The sequence below is a fragment of the Myodes glareolus genome, chromosome 5 (assembly GCF_982192425.1).
Source record: "Myodes glareolus chromosome 5, mMyoGla1.1, whole genome shotgun sequence".
Classification (NCBI taxonomy): domain Eukaryota; kingdom Metazoa; phylum Chordata; class Mammalia; order Rodentia; family Cricetidae; genus Myodes; species Myodes glareolus.
The window spans coordinates 26421189-26439709 of NC_142030.1; the positions used below are offsets into that span (position 1 = coordinate 26421189).

General features: G+C 38.0%; 1 protein-coding gene across 8 annotated transcripts in view; it reads right to left on the reverse strand.

Annotated features, from left to right (window-relative positions):
• Sfmbt1 (Scm like with four mbt domains 1) overlaps positions 1 to 18521 on the reverse strand; it is a 113343-nt gene that overhangs the window by 62251 nt on the left and 32571 nt on the right. For 4 of the 8 annotated variants that reach the window (XM_048421687.3, XM_087906186.1, XM_048421686.3 and 1 more), the window contains exon 2: positions 16748 to 16909. The exons of the other annotated variants lie outside the window; for them this stretch is intronic. The gene's annotated coding sequence lies outside the window, so the exon portion shown is untranslated. The remainder of the gene's footprint in view (positions 1 to 16747; positions 16910 to 18521) is intronic. 8 annotated transcript variants of the gene reach the window in all.

Sequence of the window (18521 nt, forward strand, 5' to 3'; positions counted from 1 at the left end):
CTAAAGCCTCAAATACAGAAAGAAGATAGAGAACTACTTACAGAAAGCTTTTAGAACTACAACCCAATGAATCAGCTAACAAAAAGTAACGAGCACTCCTGAGCGCTGTTCCTGGTGACAGGTCTTCCTCATAAAAAGCTCTAGAGAACAATCAAACGTGAGTGTATTTTAGGCCTTGCTCAGCTACGCTACACTCTTCATAAAATCAAGGATCACCAGTGTATGCTCTGGGTTCTTTCAGCACTTGATTTTTAGACAAGTTTTCTTTCTTTAAGATTTCTCTCTCTCTCTCTCTCTCTCTCTCTCTCTCTCTCTCTCTCTCTCTCTTTCTCTGTGTGTGTGTGTGTGTGAGCACGCGCATATACACACATGCATACTTGCGCACTATAGCGTATGTGTGGAAGTCAGAGGACAACTTGGTTCTCTCCTTCTACCTACCATATGAGTTTCCTGGGATCAAATTCAGGTCATCAGGATTGACAAGCACCTTTACCCATTGAGCAAAGCCAAGAGCCCAGGACTAGATTCTTAAGGACAGGCAGGCATGGGACCCACATTTACAGTATCAGCAGTCTGGAGGCTGAGGCAGGAAGAAAGCAAATTCAAGGCCAGACTGGGTTTCTTTTTTTAAAAGGTGGAAACAGGGCGAGAACGGCCCTCAACACACGCTGGAAGGGTGAGTAGATAAAAAAGGTACAGGCAGAGCTAGGGAGGGGTTAGTCCAGGGGTAGCAGTACCTGTCTGGTATGTTCAAGGCCCCGAGTTTCATCCCTTGCTTGGTGAAGAGGAAGGAACACAATCAATATAAGCATTAACTGGAAACTGGAGGACTATTCAAAATGAGAACACAAAAGCAGCACTATCTCAGCAAGAGCCACTTAAAAAGCTAAAACAATCTGGAAGTCATATAAAAAATAACAGACCTCTATATAGTCATTTCCTATGGTCATAATTATAAATATTTACAACTTTAGTGAACATAAAATGGCATTTTGCTGTATTTTAATGTGTTATATTTCCAATTAAGCCCACAAGGATAATAATAATAATAATTTTAAAAGAAATAAAAACAACTTGGTGAGGCTGCAAAGAAACAAAAACCTTCACAGAATATTCACAGGCATATACAAAAATAGTATGGACCAAGTCAGGTGTGGGGACTTCACAGAATATTCACAGGAATACAAAATACTATGGACCAAGTCAGGTGTGGTGACTCAGGCAGGTGGATCCAGGCCAGTGGGGTCTATAGAGTGAGTTCCACAACACACAACAGTCAGGGCTATACAGAGAAACTTTGTCCCCCCAAAAAACAAAAACTACAGTTATGTCTCTCTGGTAAACAGTTTGACAATTTCTAAAGAAAGTTAAACATAAACTTGCCAATTCTATTTCCAAGATTAATTAAAACATATATCCACACAAAAATCATTACAAAAATATTCACAGCAACATTAGAGATAGCCACCAAAAAGTAGTAACAACTCAAATGTTCATCCATGGAGAATGTATAAATGTCATGATCTATATCCCTTCATCAGAATATTATTTAACAATAAAAAGAAATGAAATACTGATATACACTAACTCGTGGATGACATTCAAAAACTTAATGCTAAATAAAAGAAGACTACCACAGGAGATCACATATTTTAAAATATCACTTACACAACATATCCAACATAGGCAAATCTAGACACACAAAATAGATTAGTGGTCGCTTTGAGCTGAAGTAGAAAGTGATGGGTAGAGAGTAACTGCTAATGTAGATAAGGTTTCTTTTTGGACTAATAAAATATTCTAAGATTAAACTATGCCAATAATCACGCAAGTCTACAGGTATACTAAAAATAATTTTAACTGTATATTTTAAAGTAGATGAGTCTTTTCTCCTTAAAAAAAAAACAAAGCAAAAATTTCTTGTTTTAAGGACGAAAGCTTACAACTGACTATTTTATTTTTCTTGATTAGATGCCAAGATTTTATCAAAAACAATGAGGTTAAGGTAAGGGCACATGTCTTTAATTCCCACACTCAGAAGGCAGAACCAGGCAGACCTCTGTGAGTTCAAGGCCAGCCTGGTCTACAGAGTGAGTTTCAGGACAGCCAAAATTACACAGTGAGACCCTATCTCAACTCCAAAAAACTGCGTGTGCATGCTGGGTTTGCTTTTATTTGATTGTTTCTACATGAGAATTCTTGCCTTTCAGAAGTATATAACCTAACTTTCATTTTACAGGGTTCCACAATTAAGAGACTGGATTTTTATAAGAGCTTGGACTTTTAGAGTGTTGAAAACTTTAAAGATTATGGTACTTTAAAAAGTTGGGGCTATGTTTTATATTAAAACATTAACACGAGCTCTATGGAACAAGAAATTAAAATGTGACAGACTAAAGCAATACAAGTAGTAAAGTATCTTCATCAGTTTTCATTGTCAACATGATACAGCCTAGAGTCATCTGAAAAAGCTTTGAGTGACAATTTCTCTAGGTCAAATTAGCCAGTGGGCATGTCTATAGGGGGCTATCTTATTAAATGAGGCAGGAGAGCCCTGCCTGCTGTGCACAACAACATTCCTAGGCAGGTGGTCACAGGCTGTATAAGAAAGCTAGCTAAGTATGAGCCTGTGGACGAAAGAGCAAGCATCATTCTTCCACGTCTCTAGCTCCAGATTCCTGCCTTGAGTTTGTGCCCTGAATTCCCTGTGACATGAAAACATAAATCAAATAAATCCTTTCCTCACCACACTGTTGATCAAACTATTTTATCACAACAACAGAATGAACTAGGAAAGTCAATCTTTATGATTCAATGACAAAGCAAACCATGTCAGAATCCTAAAGGCATATCTTTGGACAGGATTATTACAGTTTTCCCAAAGGAGGGAGACACTCTCTCCAAGTGAGCAGCAACTTCTTGACACAGCCCAGATACAGAAATGATCAGGTGTGGGGGCTCACATCGGTAGTTATGGCAGTATATTGTTTGGGTTTTAGTAAATAAACTTTGTCTGAAGGTCAGTGCAAAGCAGTCATACATGTTTAATCCCAGCAGCCACACTAGTTAGCCACAGAGGCAGGGCAGTGGTGGTGCAGGCTTTTAATCCCAGCTCAAGAGAGGAATATGAGACAAGAAGAGACAGGAACTCACTCTCTTTCAGTCTGAAGATTTCAAAAAGGAAAGAACTCTCTAGTGGCTTGGCTGTTTTTGCTTTCAGATCTTCAGGTTGAACCCTAATACCCATCTCTGAGTTTTATAATTTGTGCTACAATTGACACCCAACATTTGGAGTATGAATTCATGAAAAAAGCCATTTGCCTGTGGCTTTTAAGCTATTGGCAAAGACCAAAGCTGCACATGGGGCTCCAGCCACACCCAGCTAGGTTTTCTTTTCTTTTATCTTTAACTCTCTGAGGGAGTTTGGGATTTTTCTGTTGTAGCCTCTCTGAAACAGTATCCATCTGCCACCCAAACTCTAGAAGCACCTGGGACCCAAATGCCACAGGACTCATCAGCTCTAGGCTGCTGGTTCTCCATCAGGCAGTCACCCATCACATCTGCTTTTTCCCTGTGTCAGTTAAGCAATGCCTTTAACAACAGAAAAACCGCAGGCTTTAGAACAGCTGGTACGTGAACAACTAGATGTTCACCATATTGAAGAATCGACTAGTCCTTGGAATTCCCCCTTTTTGTTGTTAAAAAGAAATCTGGAAAATGGAGAATGGTAACAGACCTAAGAGCTGTTAATAAGGTGATTCAGCCAATGGGCTCTCTACAATCTGGCATTCCCTTGACTTCTCTATTGCCTAAAAGATGGCCTCTTATGGTTATTGATTTAAAAGACTGTTTCTTCACTATACCTTTACGAGCAAAGGACAGGAAAATTTGCCTTCACAGTGCCTACTTATAATTCTAAGCCTGCTCAAAGATATCAATGGAAGGTTCTCCAAAGAGAATGTTAAAAAGCCCCACCCATTGCCAATATTTTGTAAGTCAGCCACTGGAAACAAAAAGTAAGCAATTTCATCAATCTATACCTTACCATTATATGAACAAGATTTTGCTACCTAATTCAAATGTACATATTTTAGAAAGAATGTTTGAAAAAGTAAAGAAAAACTTGCCATGCTGAGGATTACAAATTACTCCTGAAAAAAATACAAAGAGGAGATTCTATTAATTATTTAGGCTATAAAAGAGGTTAACAAAAAAATTAGACCCCAAAAGGTGCAAATTAGGAGACCTAGACAGAAAACTCTTAATGACTTCCAAAGATTGCTAGGGGACATTTCCCATCTATGGTGCACTACTGGGATATAACCTAATAAATCAATTAATTTAAACAAAACCTTAGACGGTGACAAGGATTTAAACAGTCCCAGGGAATTATCAGCTGAAGCTGGAGAGAACTGGCTTTGATAGAAGAGAAAATTACAGACAGTGCAAGTGGATTGTGTGGATCCGAATCTTAACTGTTCTGGTCATATTACCCTCCAGACATTCCCCTACAGGAATTTTAATGCACGTAAACCAAGTAAAAAATTAAAAACTTATATAGAAAAGGTCTCTTAGTTAATTTGTAAAAAAAGAGGAATAGACCCAGCAAAAATTATAGTACCTTTTAATAACAATGAAATTGACAAATTATGGGAGCACTTGTAATAATTTTTTGTAAGAGACTAGCAACAATTATCCCAAAAGTAAAAGAATTCAACTTATAAAGAGAACTAAGTGAATCCTTCCTCGCATTGTATAGGAGACACCAATAACTGAAGCCCCTACATTCTATACTGATACCAATAAACCAGAAAAATCAGGTTACAAATCAAAAAAAATTTAATAAAGTGGATCAAAGTCCTTATGATTCTATTCAGAAGTCAAATTGTATGCTATTCTCGTGGTACTAAGGGATTTTAAAGAACTTCTCAACATAGTTATCAATTTGCAATATACAGAAAGAGCTGTTTCACATATTAAAACCATTGAATTTATGCCAGATGATACAGAATTGACTTTATTATTTATTCTGTTGCAAGATACAATCAGAAATAGGCATCATCCCATATATATAACACATGTCCAACTCCATACAGATCTGCCAGGTCCTCTAGTACAAGGTAATGCAGAAATCAATCAATTATTGAGTGGAAATTTGCTGGAGACATCAGAATTTCATTTAAAAAAAACATTATGTCAATAGCAAAGGTCTAAAAAAAAAAGACTTTTCTATCGCGTAACAAGTCAGAAGAAATTGTAAGAAAATGTCGTATTTGTTCCTTATACAAACATCGCTACCTTCAGAAAGTAACCCAAATGGTATTCTAAGAAATAAAATCTGGCAGATGGGTATGCTTCATTTTCTAGAATTTGGAAAACTAAAATATGTACACCACACCAATACCTATTCAGGATTTCAATGGGCAACTACTTTGAGTTTGGAAAAGGATGATTCAGTAATCACACATTTGCTAGAAATTATGGCCACCATGAGTATATCTGCACAAATAAAGACAGACAGTGCTCCAGTATATGTCTCTAAGAAAATGAAACAGTTCTTTGCTTATTATCATATAAAGCATATTATAGGTATACCACAATCCTACAGGGCAGGCAGTTATAAAAAATCAAATCAAACTCTAAAGGATATGTTAAATAAACAGAAAGGCATGATAAATACCCCCCAGAAATAAAGTGCATAATGCATTATTAACTTTGAGTTTTCCAAATGATAATGAGAAAGATTAAAGCTGCCTTTGGAGTTGGGGTCTGGTTTTCTCCCTTCTCTAAACTCAAGCATGCTTATGAAAGTAAAATCCAATATCTCTGTCTCATGTCAGAAGAGCCACCTGACATGGAACAGAAGAACAGCAAAAAATCTAAGGACAATTTTCATAATCCTTTAGTTTTATATTGACAGCTTTTCTTAAGGTATAAGATTTATAAGATATATACATATATGTTTTGGGGCTTGAGTTTCTAGCAGTTTTCTGCAGTGAACCATGAGCATGCCTAACAGCAACCTTTCAAATCTTCAAAAGGAGGAAAGGGCCCACAACAACAATTTATCCAAGACTATGACAACAACACTAAACTGAAAACCACCATCTTAAGATCAGCTTTGGACTACAAACTGCTCTGAACAATTTCGATGTGGTTATTTGAGATGATCCAGCTTAACAGAATGCTGTAGCAAAGACTGGACAACAAATGATACAGCTACCTCTCCCAGGACTTGATAATTAACCCAAATTTTTCTTTTCCAGATCCCCTAAAGATACTGTCACCCCCAGAAAGCAAGAAGTAAACTTAAAAATACAATGCCCACATTCCCAAGAGATGGGGTGAGTGGTTTTTGGTCACTCAATGGTTTATGGATATTTGTCATTGTTTAGAGGGGTTGGTTACAAGCTGTTATTGATAATGGTTAGGAAAAATCCTAAATAAAGAAAATCAGACTCAAGGTTTTTGTTTTGAAAAGAAAAAGGGGAATATAGATATGATAAGAAGGTAGATTACTGCATCTACTTTTAACTTTTAAAACAACTATTAGTTTTAAAAGTTTTACACTGTATTGAAATTTTGAATATCGTATACAAATTTTGTATATGGATACAAATTTGAGAATAATTTTGTTAAAACATACTGTACACATGTTTCTAATCGTATGTACATGTATTCAAGGTATTGTACCTATACAACTCACTTAACAGTGTAATGAAAATTTCTAGTCCTTGAAAATTATTATTATCAAATGTTTAGGGTAATAAGGAAATGCAGGTTGGTAGTTAATCATCTATTATAATCAAACTTGTAGTCATATTAGGTATGTTTTCGAGTTCAAAGATAATTTTAGATACTCATCTTCAAATACTTCAGAAATCTACAGAATAAGGCACTTAAGATGTCTTAATAACATAGGCTCTCTTATTTTGTGACAATGAGACATGTCTGCTCCTGGCAGCACCAATCTACTTAGGAGAGGAGGAAGAAGAGGAGGGGGAGGAGGAAGAAGAGGAGGAGGAGGAGGAAGAAGAGGAGGAGGAGCAAGAGGAGGAAAAGGAGGAGGAGGAGGAGGAAAAGGAGGAGGAGGAGGAGGAGGAGGAGGAGAAGAAAATAAACAGATACACGTAATGGTGGCTCACAGCCTATATCCCTATGTTTGGGAGTCTCACACTTTTAATCCCAGGACTTGGGAGAAGGACACAGGAGTGATATAGCTGGGCCTAGAGATGAATATAAAGGGAAGAGACAGGAACACAGTGGAGTGTGCAATCTGAGGATCTGTAGAGACAGGATCTTGCCCTTTAGTTCGAAAGATTTGGTAGAGGTAAAAGGTCTCTCTAATGTTTGGCTGTTTTGCTTTTCTGATCTTCAAGTTGAACTCCAGTATCTGTCTTTGGAATTTTATTATTCATGCTACAATGCAATTCTCAAAGGAAACGATTTTCCCCTTAAAAATAAAACATTGGAGCCAATCACAGTGGTGCACACCTTTAATCCCAGCACTCAGAAGCAGGTGGATCTCTTGTGAGTTTGAGGCCAGCCAGGACAGCCAGAGCCACACAGTGAGACCTTGTCTGAGGAAACAAACAACATTTGGAGTAATTTTCAGTCCTTTAAATAAAACAGTGATAGGGCTGAAGAGATGGCTCAGCAGTTCAGAGAACCTGCTGCTCTGGTAGAAAACCTGGGTTCAGTTCCCAGCACCCACATCAGGTGGATCACAATCACCTACCTGCAAAGCCAAGTCCAGGGGATCCAACATCCTCTTCTGGCCTCCTCAGGCAGGTGCACACACAGACACACACTCATAAAATTAATCTTAAACACTGAAAATTTACTAAAGACTTGTATTTTATTTGTAAAAATCTTTCTACATGAATATTACTTATTAAGTAACTAACATAATATATGATATACAATTATGACTTTTATTTTTGAAATGAAGGTCTCTAGTATGAGCTGGCTTTGCACTTACTTAGTCATCCAGCCTAGCCTGAACTAATGACCCACCTCCCTATGTTTCTCAGATGCTAGGATTCAAGTGTTCATCCAGCTGTATAGTTATACATTTAAAATACAGAAACTCAATTGATACTTTATTGTACATAAAGATAAACATGCCAGGCAGTGGTGGCGCACACCTTTAATCCCAGCACTCGGGAGGCAGAGGCAGGCGGATCTCTGTGGATTCGAGGCCAGCCTGGTCTACAAGAGCTAGTTCCAGGACAGGCTCCAAAGCTACAGAGAAACCCTGTCTCGAAAAGCCAAAAAAGAGGGCTGGAGAGATGGTTCAGCGGTTAAGAGCATTGCCTGCTCTTCCCAAGGTCCTGAGTTCAATTCCCAGCAACCACATGGTGGCTCACAACCATCTGTAATGAGGTCTGGTGCCCTCTTCTGGCCTGCAGGCAAACACACAGACAGAATATTGTATACATAATAAATAAATAAAAGAAAAAAGTTTAAAAAAAAAGAAAAGAAAAGCCAAAAAAGAAAGGAAGGAAGAGAAAGAAAGAAAAGAAAGAAAGAAGAAAGAAAGAAAAACACTGCCTGCATCCAATAGAACTAAGGACTTGGACTTTCTTTAGACACTGCTTAGCTGAAAGAGGAATTCACATTTAAGAGACGTTTTTGCTGATAGAAAAAATAAATGAGTCACAAATTTGTACTTTAGACTGCACAAGAGTCCTAAGAGTATAAAGACTGAACCTCACTAAGGTTCAAATTAAATGAAAATATTAAAAATCTATTTATATGTGGAAAGAAAAGTTGTTCAAATGCAACATAGAACTTCATGTTCTTTAAATCTATTCCCAGGATAGTATACTAAGTTGACATTAGAGAATAAACATCACTACTCTCTAAGGTTATAAACAATACCACATATTACAAGATGTCTGTTGTTTTTTCTCACTGTAGTACAATAGAATCCAATGTCTTCTGGCCCCATTTCAAGCTAGTTAATATCTTAAAAAAATAAACTAGATATTCAAAGTTTGCTTTTTCTTCTGTGAACTTCTTTTACATTAGTCTCCTCTATTTCATGTTTTATAGTAAGAAGCCCCAAAGAGATACTGAAGATTTCTCAGAGGTTAAGAGCTCTCTAATGTTTGCCTGCTTTTGTTTTTCTGATCTTCAGGTTGAACCCCAATATCTTTCTCTAGGTGTTGCAAAAGGAGCAGCGGACTGAGTTCCTGCCGGGATTCCAGCTTCCCGGCTAGTTTACACCCAAAATAATTACACAGAAACTGTATTCATTTAAACAATGCCTGGCCCATTAGTTCTAGCTTCTTATTAGTTAACTCTCACATCTTGACTAAATCATATCTAATAATCTGTATGCCACCACGAGGTCGTGGCTTACTGGCATGAGTCTAGCCAGTGTCCTTCTCGGGAAGAGAAATCATGGTGTCTGCCTGACTCTGCTTTCTTTCTCTCAGCATCTGGGTTTTTATTATTCTTGTTATAGTTAATCCCAGCACTCAGAAGATAGAAGCAAATGGATCTCTAAGTTTGAGGCCAGTATGGTCTACAAAGTGAGTCTCAAACACATAAACAAAAGCGTTACAAGGTAAAAAAAGGGCTGCTTTGGCCTGTCTACTTCCACACCCTGCTATTACATGCATCTACCTTGTTGCTACAACTGCCATTGCCATCCTTCTCTGACATTAGAACCCAGATTCTCAACATTTCAAACATGAACTGAAGACTAACAGTTCTCCAGGAATCTTCTAGGTATTCAGTACAAAAAGGGGGATGCTGAGTCATCTAACCTCATTGGCCAAACAGCTACCAAGTTCTCAGTCTGTCTGGCATGCAGATGCCATTTGTTAAACTACTCACCCTGTACCCTGTAAGCCAATCTAATAAATTCTTGTTGAAATATGGCCCAGGAATGTAACTGTATGAGGAGAATGCTGAGTGCTCATAAGAAAACTTCAAGAAAACAAGATGAGGGTCTTGTGATCTCAGTTTCTTCAGAACATAGAATTGTTTGTGGAATGTATTTCTGCTCCTCCCAGGTGTATTGACAGTTTACTTCAGCTCTTGTTATTCATGTCTCAGTGGAAAATGTGTTTTTGCCTTGTGTGGGTTGTCCTTGTGATGGTACACTTTACTCAGGTGGCTCCTCTCAACCCTCAAAGTATACACTGTGTGATGCTATAAATAAAGCTGACTATTGCATGAGACTTTAGTCCACCTCATTTCCAGGCCCAGCTTGCCCAGGTTCACTCTGAACTAGAACAGTAAGCAAACTGTAAGACATATGCCACTGTTTCAGTTTCTGGAGAGAAGCCAAAGTAATAGAATATCTAATTCACCAGACTCCAACCTCAGGGCTCTGCAAGTTCCAGTTCCTCACCCTGAGAGCTCTTCGCGCCTTGTACTGTATTCCCATTCCTACCATATCGCTTAGATTTGCTGTCTAGCAGTTATCACAGTAATCAGGTTTCATTCATTTCCCTGTGTTTGTCTTTTGTCTCTTTAGGGTAGTGTACAACGACAATGGATATTTGTACAATGAATGGCAGGCACAAAGAATGAGTCAAAGATGGAGAAAGGGAGCAAGGAGAAGGGAACACATTTCCAACCTATATCTGTTTTGTAATAACAATCCTAAAGAAGATTTCATAAGATGTCAAGCCTTCGACTATTGTAAGTCACAGACCTCTACCTTAGCGCTTTCCTCCAAGAGTCTCCAATAACCACTCAACAACAGAACAACTTCAATGAAGGAATAAGATCATATAAAATTCAAAAAAAAAATCTAACTTCAGATCATTTCTCACAGTATTTTGAAGAGCTATAGCTCTAGAGTGGCACTTCAAACTGAGGAAGGCATTTACAGTACACTACACAGAAACACAGCAGAAGTTAGAAAAGAAAGCCCTCCTCTCTGGCCTATATTCTGTACACCAGACCCTTCCTACAATATAAAGTAATATGGTATGGCTGTCAGAGAGTAAAAGGTGAAAATCTGAGCCCTCATTTACTAGATGAAACAAAAGACAAAGGAATCAAAAATAATGTAGCAGGTTTAGCAGGTGAGATGGCTCAGTGGGTCAATGAGTTTGTAAAGCATTTGCTGTACAAGACAATGGTTAGATCCCTTCAACTCATTAGGGAAGGGGAAAATTAGCTCCCAAATGTTCTCGACCTCCAGATGCACACTGTTGTACACATGCTCTCGCTTACACAAATACATGTCATAAAGGTCATAATACACAATAGTAATGTAGTAATGTTTGGAGGTTTTTTGTTGTTGGTTTTCTTTTTTTCCGTTTTTTCAAGACAGGGTTTCTCTGTGGAACAGCCCTAGGTGTCCTGGAACTAGGTATTGTAGACCAGGCTGACCTTGAACTCACAGAGATCCAACTGTCTCTGCCTCTCGAACACTGGGATTAAAGGAGTGCACCACCACCACCTGGCAATCGCAATAATTTTTAAAAATACTATTGCAAATTTTTGTTTGTTTTGGAGAGGGTCTGACTGTAGTTTTTGCTATTGAAATAATCTGATCTATGGTAAATAAAATACTACAAGCTTACTTTTAATTTATTTGGCTGTGGGTCACTCTTAACAGGTTTAGAGAAAAGGGAAAGGGCAAAGGGCACAGAAACTCCAACTGCTAGCATTCTACTGCTCTCTGCCCCTACTTAGAGAAAAATCTGTAATCCAAAATGGATTAGCAAAGTAAAATAGACTATGGAATAGTATTCAGCCTTAAAAAGGAAAAAAATTTTGACACATGAATGTGTGTTAAATATCAGAGCTATAGGACAGATAAAACTGCGAGGGCTAATGAAATAAATCAGTCACAAATTATATATATATATATAATAATATATAATTATATAAGGTTACTTATTATATATATAATAAGTGACTTTGCAAATACTTACATGTGTATCTAGATTAGGCAGTTTCAGAGAGGCAGATGACAGAAGTGGTTTATCTGAGCTAGGAGGGCAGAACGAGCTTACTATTTAATGGGTATGTACGGCTTTCCAGTATTACAAAACAAAGAAGAGTTACAGCAATGGATGGCTACAAAACAATGTGGATGGATTTAATTTCACTAAACTGTGAAATAAGGATAAATTTTATTTCATAATAAAAGTGAAAGGTTGGCATCACCAATTCTTATTTTATTTATTTATTTATTTATTTATTTATTATTTTGGGAGTTTTTCGAGACAGATTTTTGCTGTGTAGCTTTGGAGCCTATCCTATAACTTGTTCTGTAGACCAAGCTGGTCTTGAACTCACAGAGATCTGTTACATGGAGCAGGGGCCCTTTGATCTGACCCGGCCACTCGGCTAGTTTACACCCAAAATAATTCCACAGAAACTGTATTCATTTAAACACTGCCTGGCCCATTAGCTCTAACTTCTTATGTCTTGATTTAACCTATTTCTATTAAATCTGTGTATTACCACATGACTGTGGCTTACTGGCAAGATTCTAACCAGTAGGAGCTCCATGGTATCTGTATGTCTGCCCTTCTTCCCAGCATTCAGTTCTGTCTTGTCCATGCCTACCTAAGTTCTGCCCCATCAAAAGGCCAAGGCAGTTTCTTTATTCAACCAATGAAATCAATACATAAACAGAAGGACCTCCTACACCAGAGATCCACCTGCCTCTGCCTCCTGAGTGTTGAGATTGAAGGTGTGTGCCACCATTATCTGGCTATCACCAACTTTTTAAACTAGTTAATAAACAGATTCATGTCATAAATCATGATGAGCACCACAAATAAATGTTTAACTGGCAATTAAATACATCTAGATTTTAGTGTCCTTAGTCATAAAGTAAAAAAATAAAAGACAAGAGAACTCAACCCTGGCAGTAAGTCATAGAATAGTGAAGAGCTAGCAATGACAGAGTGGGGGGCATTAAATAAAAACTGCCACACAGGGCCGGGCAGTGGTGGTGCACGCCTTTAATCCCAGCACTCGGGAGGCAGAAGCAGGCAGATTTCTATAAGTTCACGGCCAGCATGGTCTATAAGAGCTAGTTCCTGGACAGGCTCTAAAGTTACAGAGAAACCTTGTTTTGAAAAACAAAAAACAAAAAACAAAAACAAAACAAACAAACAAACAAACAAAAACCCCCACACAACCCTGTAGCATCCCAGACTTGTGACAAATGGTCCCTAACCATGCTCTATAGAGAGGCTGGTTTGATATCTAAGGTAACATGTAATCTGGGACACAGATTTACTCACCTCCAGGAAATAAGCACTAATCCCACTGAGATCATAACCACGGTAAAGGCCTGTTTCCTGTTAGCTGACATTTTTAGAGGCTTGTCTCAGCTTTGTGGTCAAGACATAGACATACAGAAGTGACTGAACCAAACTAAGATGAGCCCTTGGCTTTCTTATGCTTTAGGTACATGTAAGATATTACCCTATAGCTAGTATTTCGTGTCAGTCCACACTCAGCTTAATCTATCCTATACCTAAGCTTTTTCTACATATGAAATTAAATATTTTCTACTAAGAGACTGTCTTAGGGTTTTATTGCTGTGATGAGACACCATGACCACGGCAACTCTTATAAAGGATAACATTTATTTGGGGCTGGCTTACTGTTCAAAGGTTTAGTCCATTATTGTCACATCAGGAAGCAAGGTGGCATGTAAGCAGACACGGTGCTGGGGAGGTACCTGAGAGTTCTCCATCAGGATCCACAGGCAGTAGGAAGAGAAAGTGAACCACTAGGCCTGGCTTGATCTCAATGACACACTTCCTCCAACAAGGACATACCTCCAATAACGCCACTCCCTATGAGTCTATGGGCACCGTTTTCATTTAGACCACCACAGCTACATAAAAAATGTTAGTATTCGGCATCGCACCCACCCTTCAGACTCTCCTTGAAGCACAGGCCTCAAATCTACATTCTGACACATCAGCAGTGTTCCCATTGGGTTCCAGGTGTAGCACGAGCAAAAGCACAGGTTCCTACAGCACTGGTGGAGACAGGCTTCGTGAGAGTTGGTTTATAGACAGCTTTTCCTTGTTACTCCTTCAACACTTCATTTTCTGACAAATTCCTAGAACTACTTATCTCCTTGAGATCAAAGAACCTGAAAATGTTTTTTGGCCATATGTAAACTTAATATTGCAGAGACAAATTTTTGTCAACTTGACACAAACCTAGACATAGCTGGGAACAGGAAATATTAACTGAGAAATTATCTTCATCAGACTGGCTTGTGTCTACAAGGTGTTTTCTTAACTGCCAATCAATACAAGAAGGTCCACCATGAGCAATGCTATCCCCAGGCAGATGTGTAAGAAAGATAACTCAAAGGCCAGAGGAGGCAAACAATCCACGTTCCTACAGGGTTTCTTTTTAAAGGTCCTGCCTTGTAGTTGGACTTTCCTTTGGGCTGCCAGCTCACTGGCAAATAATTACATGGAGACTTATTAATTATTAAGGTTCAACCTATAGCTTAGGCTTGTCCCCAATAATTCATCTAACTTGAATTAACCCATTTCTGTTAATCTATGTCCTGCCATGGCTATTACCTCTTCTCCTGCACATCCTGCTTCATCCAAGTCACACTGGCATCCCTGGCATGCCTAAATTATCTCTTTTTCTCTCTGCTTGGAAGTCCTGCCTATCTTTCCTGCCTAGCTATTGGCCATTTAGCTTTTTATTACACCAATCACAGTAATACCATATTATCTTCACAGTGTACAAATATCCCACAATATATCCCATTTTTTGTCTAAATAAAAAGGGAAGGTTTTAACTCTAACACAGTAAAACTATATACATATATAAAAACAATTATCAATAAGAAATACATTCATGTTTAATACTTTAATATTGGCAAATTCAAAGAAAATACTGCATTACCTATCCTATCTTAATGAGTTCCAACCTTTGGACCTGAACCATTTTCTATCATAACTTGTAAAACCATCCTAAAAATATCTTTCTAGACCTAAAAACATCTTTTTAAATAAACAACTTAAGCTTTTATGTTTCTCAGCATTATAAACTTTACATCTCTTACATAAGTTTCTTTTCTGAATTTAGTACCAAGGAAAATTTTATGTATAACCATCTAGTCTTTAACCCTATCAACAACCTAAGAAGAACATAATATTACCTGAGTAAACAGATAGTATAGAGCAAACAATTTCCAAAACTATAGAAACAACAGAAACAGCTGGCTTCCTGGACAGTCACCCAAAGTTCCTCTGCAACAATGGGGCATCATCTAACTTTGGCCTACAACCCTAGAATATCTGACAGACTTTTTTGTGAAGCAGGAACTTTTGAAGAACTGTCCTACCTTCTCTTGGCAAAGCTCAGCAGTCTCCTTCTCTTATGTCTTACTTGTCCAATTTGGACAGTATAGTGTCAGCAGTCAAAGCAAGGGCAGTTTCTTTTCCAGTGGCTAACACTGCCACTGCCACAATAAAAGCAAATGCCATACTGAAGTTCTTTGGTGCCCATAATCTTTTTTTTTTAAAGTAAATTGGTGCTGCGAGGAGCAGACAGGTTTTACTGTCATGAAAAGCCATAGGTTATTAAAACATCTTGAATGTTATATTCTGTAGATATCTGACATATTTGAAAACCATCTGTCTATCTAAAATATATGTGCTTGGCCTTGAAAACATAACTTACATGGCCAAAAATCTGATTGTTAGATGACTACTAACCTGTATTTGTTAATTATCCTAAATAGTTTGTAATAATAACTTTCAAAGACTAGAAATGTACACTACAGTTTTAAATGAGCTGCAATAGGTACAATACCTTAAATAAAAGTAGAAATGTGTGTGTGTCTACATAACAAAAATAACCTTAAATTTGTATCAATATACAAAAAAATATCTTAAACAAGAGTAGGAACACATATTAAGTAACAAAAATAACCTTAAATTTGTATCAACATATAAAACTTCATACCAATGTAAAATATTTAAGATTAATAGGTGGTTCTTAGTTTAATGCCTTTAGTTCCTACCTTGGTCTCCCTCGATGATAGAGTATAATCTGTTAGCCAGATAAACCCTTCCCTCCCGATTTGCTTTTGGTCATGTGTTTTATGACAGCAACAAAAAGCAAACTAAGACAACAGTCCATCAAAATCAGTATTTGTATAGTTTTCATGCTATTAAAACAAACACACACACACACAAACAAAATCAAAAAACTTTCAACAAATCTTTACTGAATATTACCATAGGCCAGACCATCCCCTAGTCTGAAGACCAGGAAAAAACACAGACAAAACTTTGTCCTGTAAAAACATATAGTCTAGAGTTGGAGAGCGGTGGTGCACGCCTTTAATCCCAGCACTCGGGAGGCAGAGGCAGACACAGGCCTACATATAGAAACCCTGCCTCAAAAAAGAAAGAGAGACAGACAGACAGACAGACAGACAGACGGAAAGGAGAAATATATAGTCTAGCAAGGGAAAAATAGTACACAAGATAAGTAATATAAAATATTGGGAAAGGGTGAAATTTTGGTTGTACTAAGATCATTTTTGGGAAAAAAAACCCAAGGCAGCAAGAAAGCTAATCATATTCACTTCTACATAGAGAACATTCCAGCAGAAGGCAAAACATGTGTAACGGCCCTAATGAAGGAGTCCCCTACACAGACTGGATATAGCAGATGTCATCTGTGGTGACAACAGTTAATGGGGAAACTACAAAGTCGGGAGGGAAGCAGATTCTGAATAGAGGAGCAACATGATACAACTCACCTATTACTGGAGTTCTGCTGTATCAGCAACAGATGGTACAGGACAAGGGCAGAAGACAGGAAATAGACAAATGAGCTTGAATAACAACTGAAACCAAAGTGGTAACAATGAGGATGCTGAGCAAATTCTGATCCCTAGACATCCAAGAGCTGGTCCCAGAATCTGCAATTCAAACAAGAGAAATTTCTATATAAGGCTAGAGAGATGGCTGAATAGGTAAGAATACTTGCTACCCAACCTAGCAACCTGAGTTCAATTGGGGAACTCACATGGAAAGACAAAGCCAACTCCCAAAAGTTATCCTCTGACTTTCACATGTGTACCATGACTCTCTCTCTCTCTCTCTCTCTCTCTCTCTCTCTCTCTCTCTCACACACACACACACACACACACACACACAATCACACACACACACACACACACGCAAAAAACATACACAATAAATAAATAAGGAACTGGAGAGATGACTCAGTGGTTAAAAGCATTTACCGTTCTTATAGAGGACCCAAGTTTGGTGCCAACACACATACCTTGAATTCTACAGAGGCAGAGGCAGGCAGATCTCTGTGTTTAAAAAGCCAGCTTGTTCTACATAGCAAGTTAGCAATTCCAGGCCAACTAGGGGGAAGGGAGAAGTCATAGCTTGCCTGTTGCTGTGAGAAAATACTAACCAAAATCAACTTGAGGAAGGAAAAAGTTTAGTTCAGCTTATAACTTCCAGGTAACAACCCATTACTGAGGAAGTCAGACCAGAGCCTGGAAGTGGGAAGTGAAGTAAAGGCCATGAAAGAATGCTGTTTACTGTCTTCTTCCCTATGCCTTGCTCACCTTGATTTTTTTTTATTTTACATACCTGCACACACATACAAATAAATAAATAGTCAAGTGTGGTGGTGCGAGGAAGAGGCAGGTGGGTTTCTGAGTTCAAGGCCAGCCTGGACTACAAAGCAAGTCCCATGTCAGCCAGGGCTGCTACATAGAGAAACCATGTCTCGAAAAAACTAACTAAATAAATGTGATTTAAAATTTTTATGAAGAAAGAATTAAGTTTTTAATTAAAGCAAAATTAAATTTCTAGCAAAATATTAACACTATAAACTCTACCTGAGAAACCAAACTGCCAAGATAATGTTTAATTTTAAATAAGTACCTTGAAAGTATAAACAGAAAAAGAGTACACTGTTAATAAAGGGTAAGTCATCTCTTCTAAAACTTGGTACTCTGCCAGCATTCTCCAGTAACATACAGAAATTAAATTCTTTGGCCCTTTTTCTTCCATTCTACTGCAGTCTAATTCATTTTAAAAATTAATAAAAATATTTTGTTATTCCAGAAAAGAAAAATGCTTTAAAACACCCAGAACATGAATCAAAACAGCAACTGACTAATATATAAGCGTTTCACATAATTCTCCTCAGCAATCAGAGAGAAATAGGGAGGGAGCTTTACAGAAAACAGAGATTTTGCTGGTCCATTTATCGCAGTGTAATTCTTGCTGCATTGTCTTATGTTCACAGCCCCTTGCTAACAGTTACCCACATTCCTGATGTCAGGTGGCTGGCTCACCACAGTCCCAGGAAGTCACTGTGGAACCACCCACCCACAGTTCTCGGTCTAACTGCCCCGAAATGGCTCTCGATGCTGCTACTTTCAAGGAGGGAGAACTGGTAGGGACCTCACAAAAATTAAAAATTACAAACACTCAAGGCTTAGTAAGTTGTTTTAAAAGAAAATGTCAAAATACTTCCCTATTAAAACTCACTTGCGGGCTGGA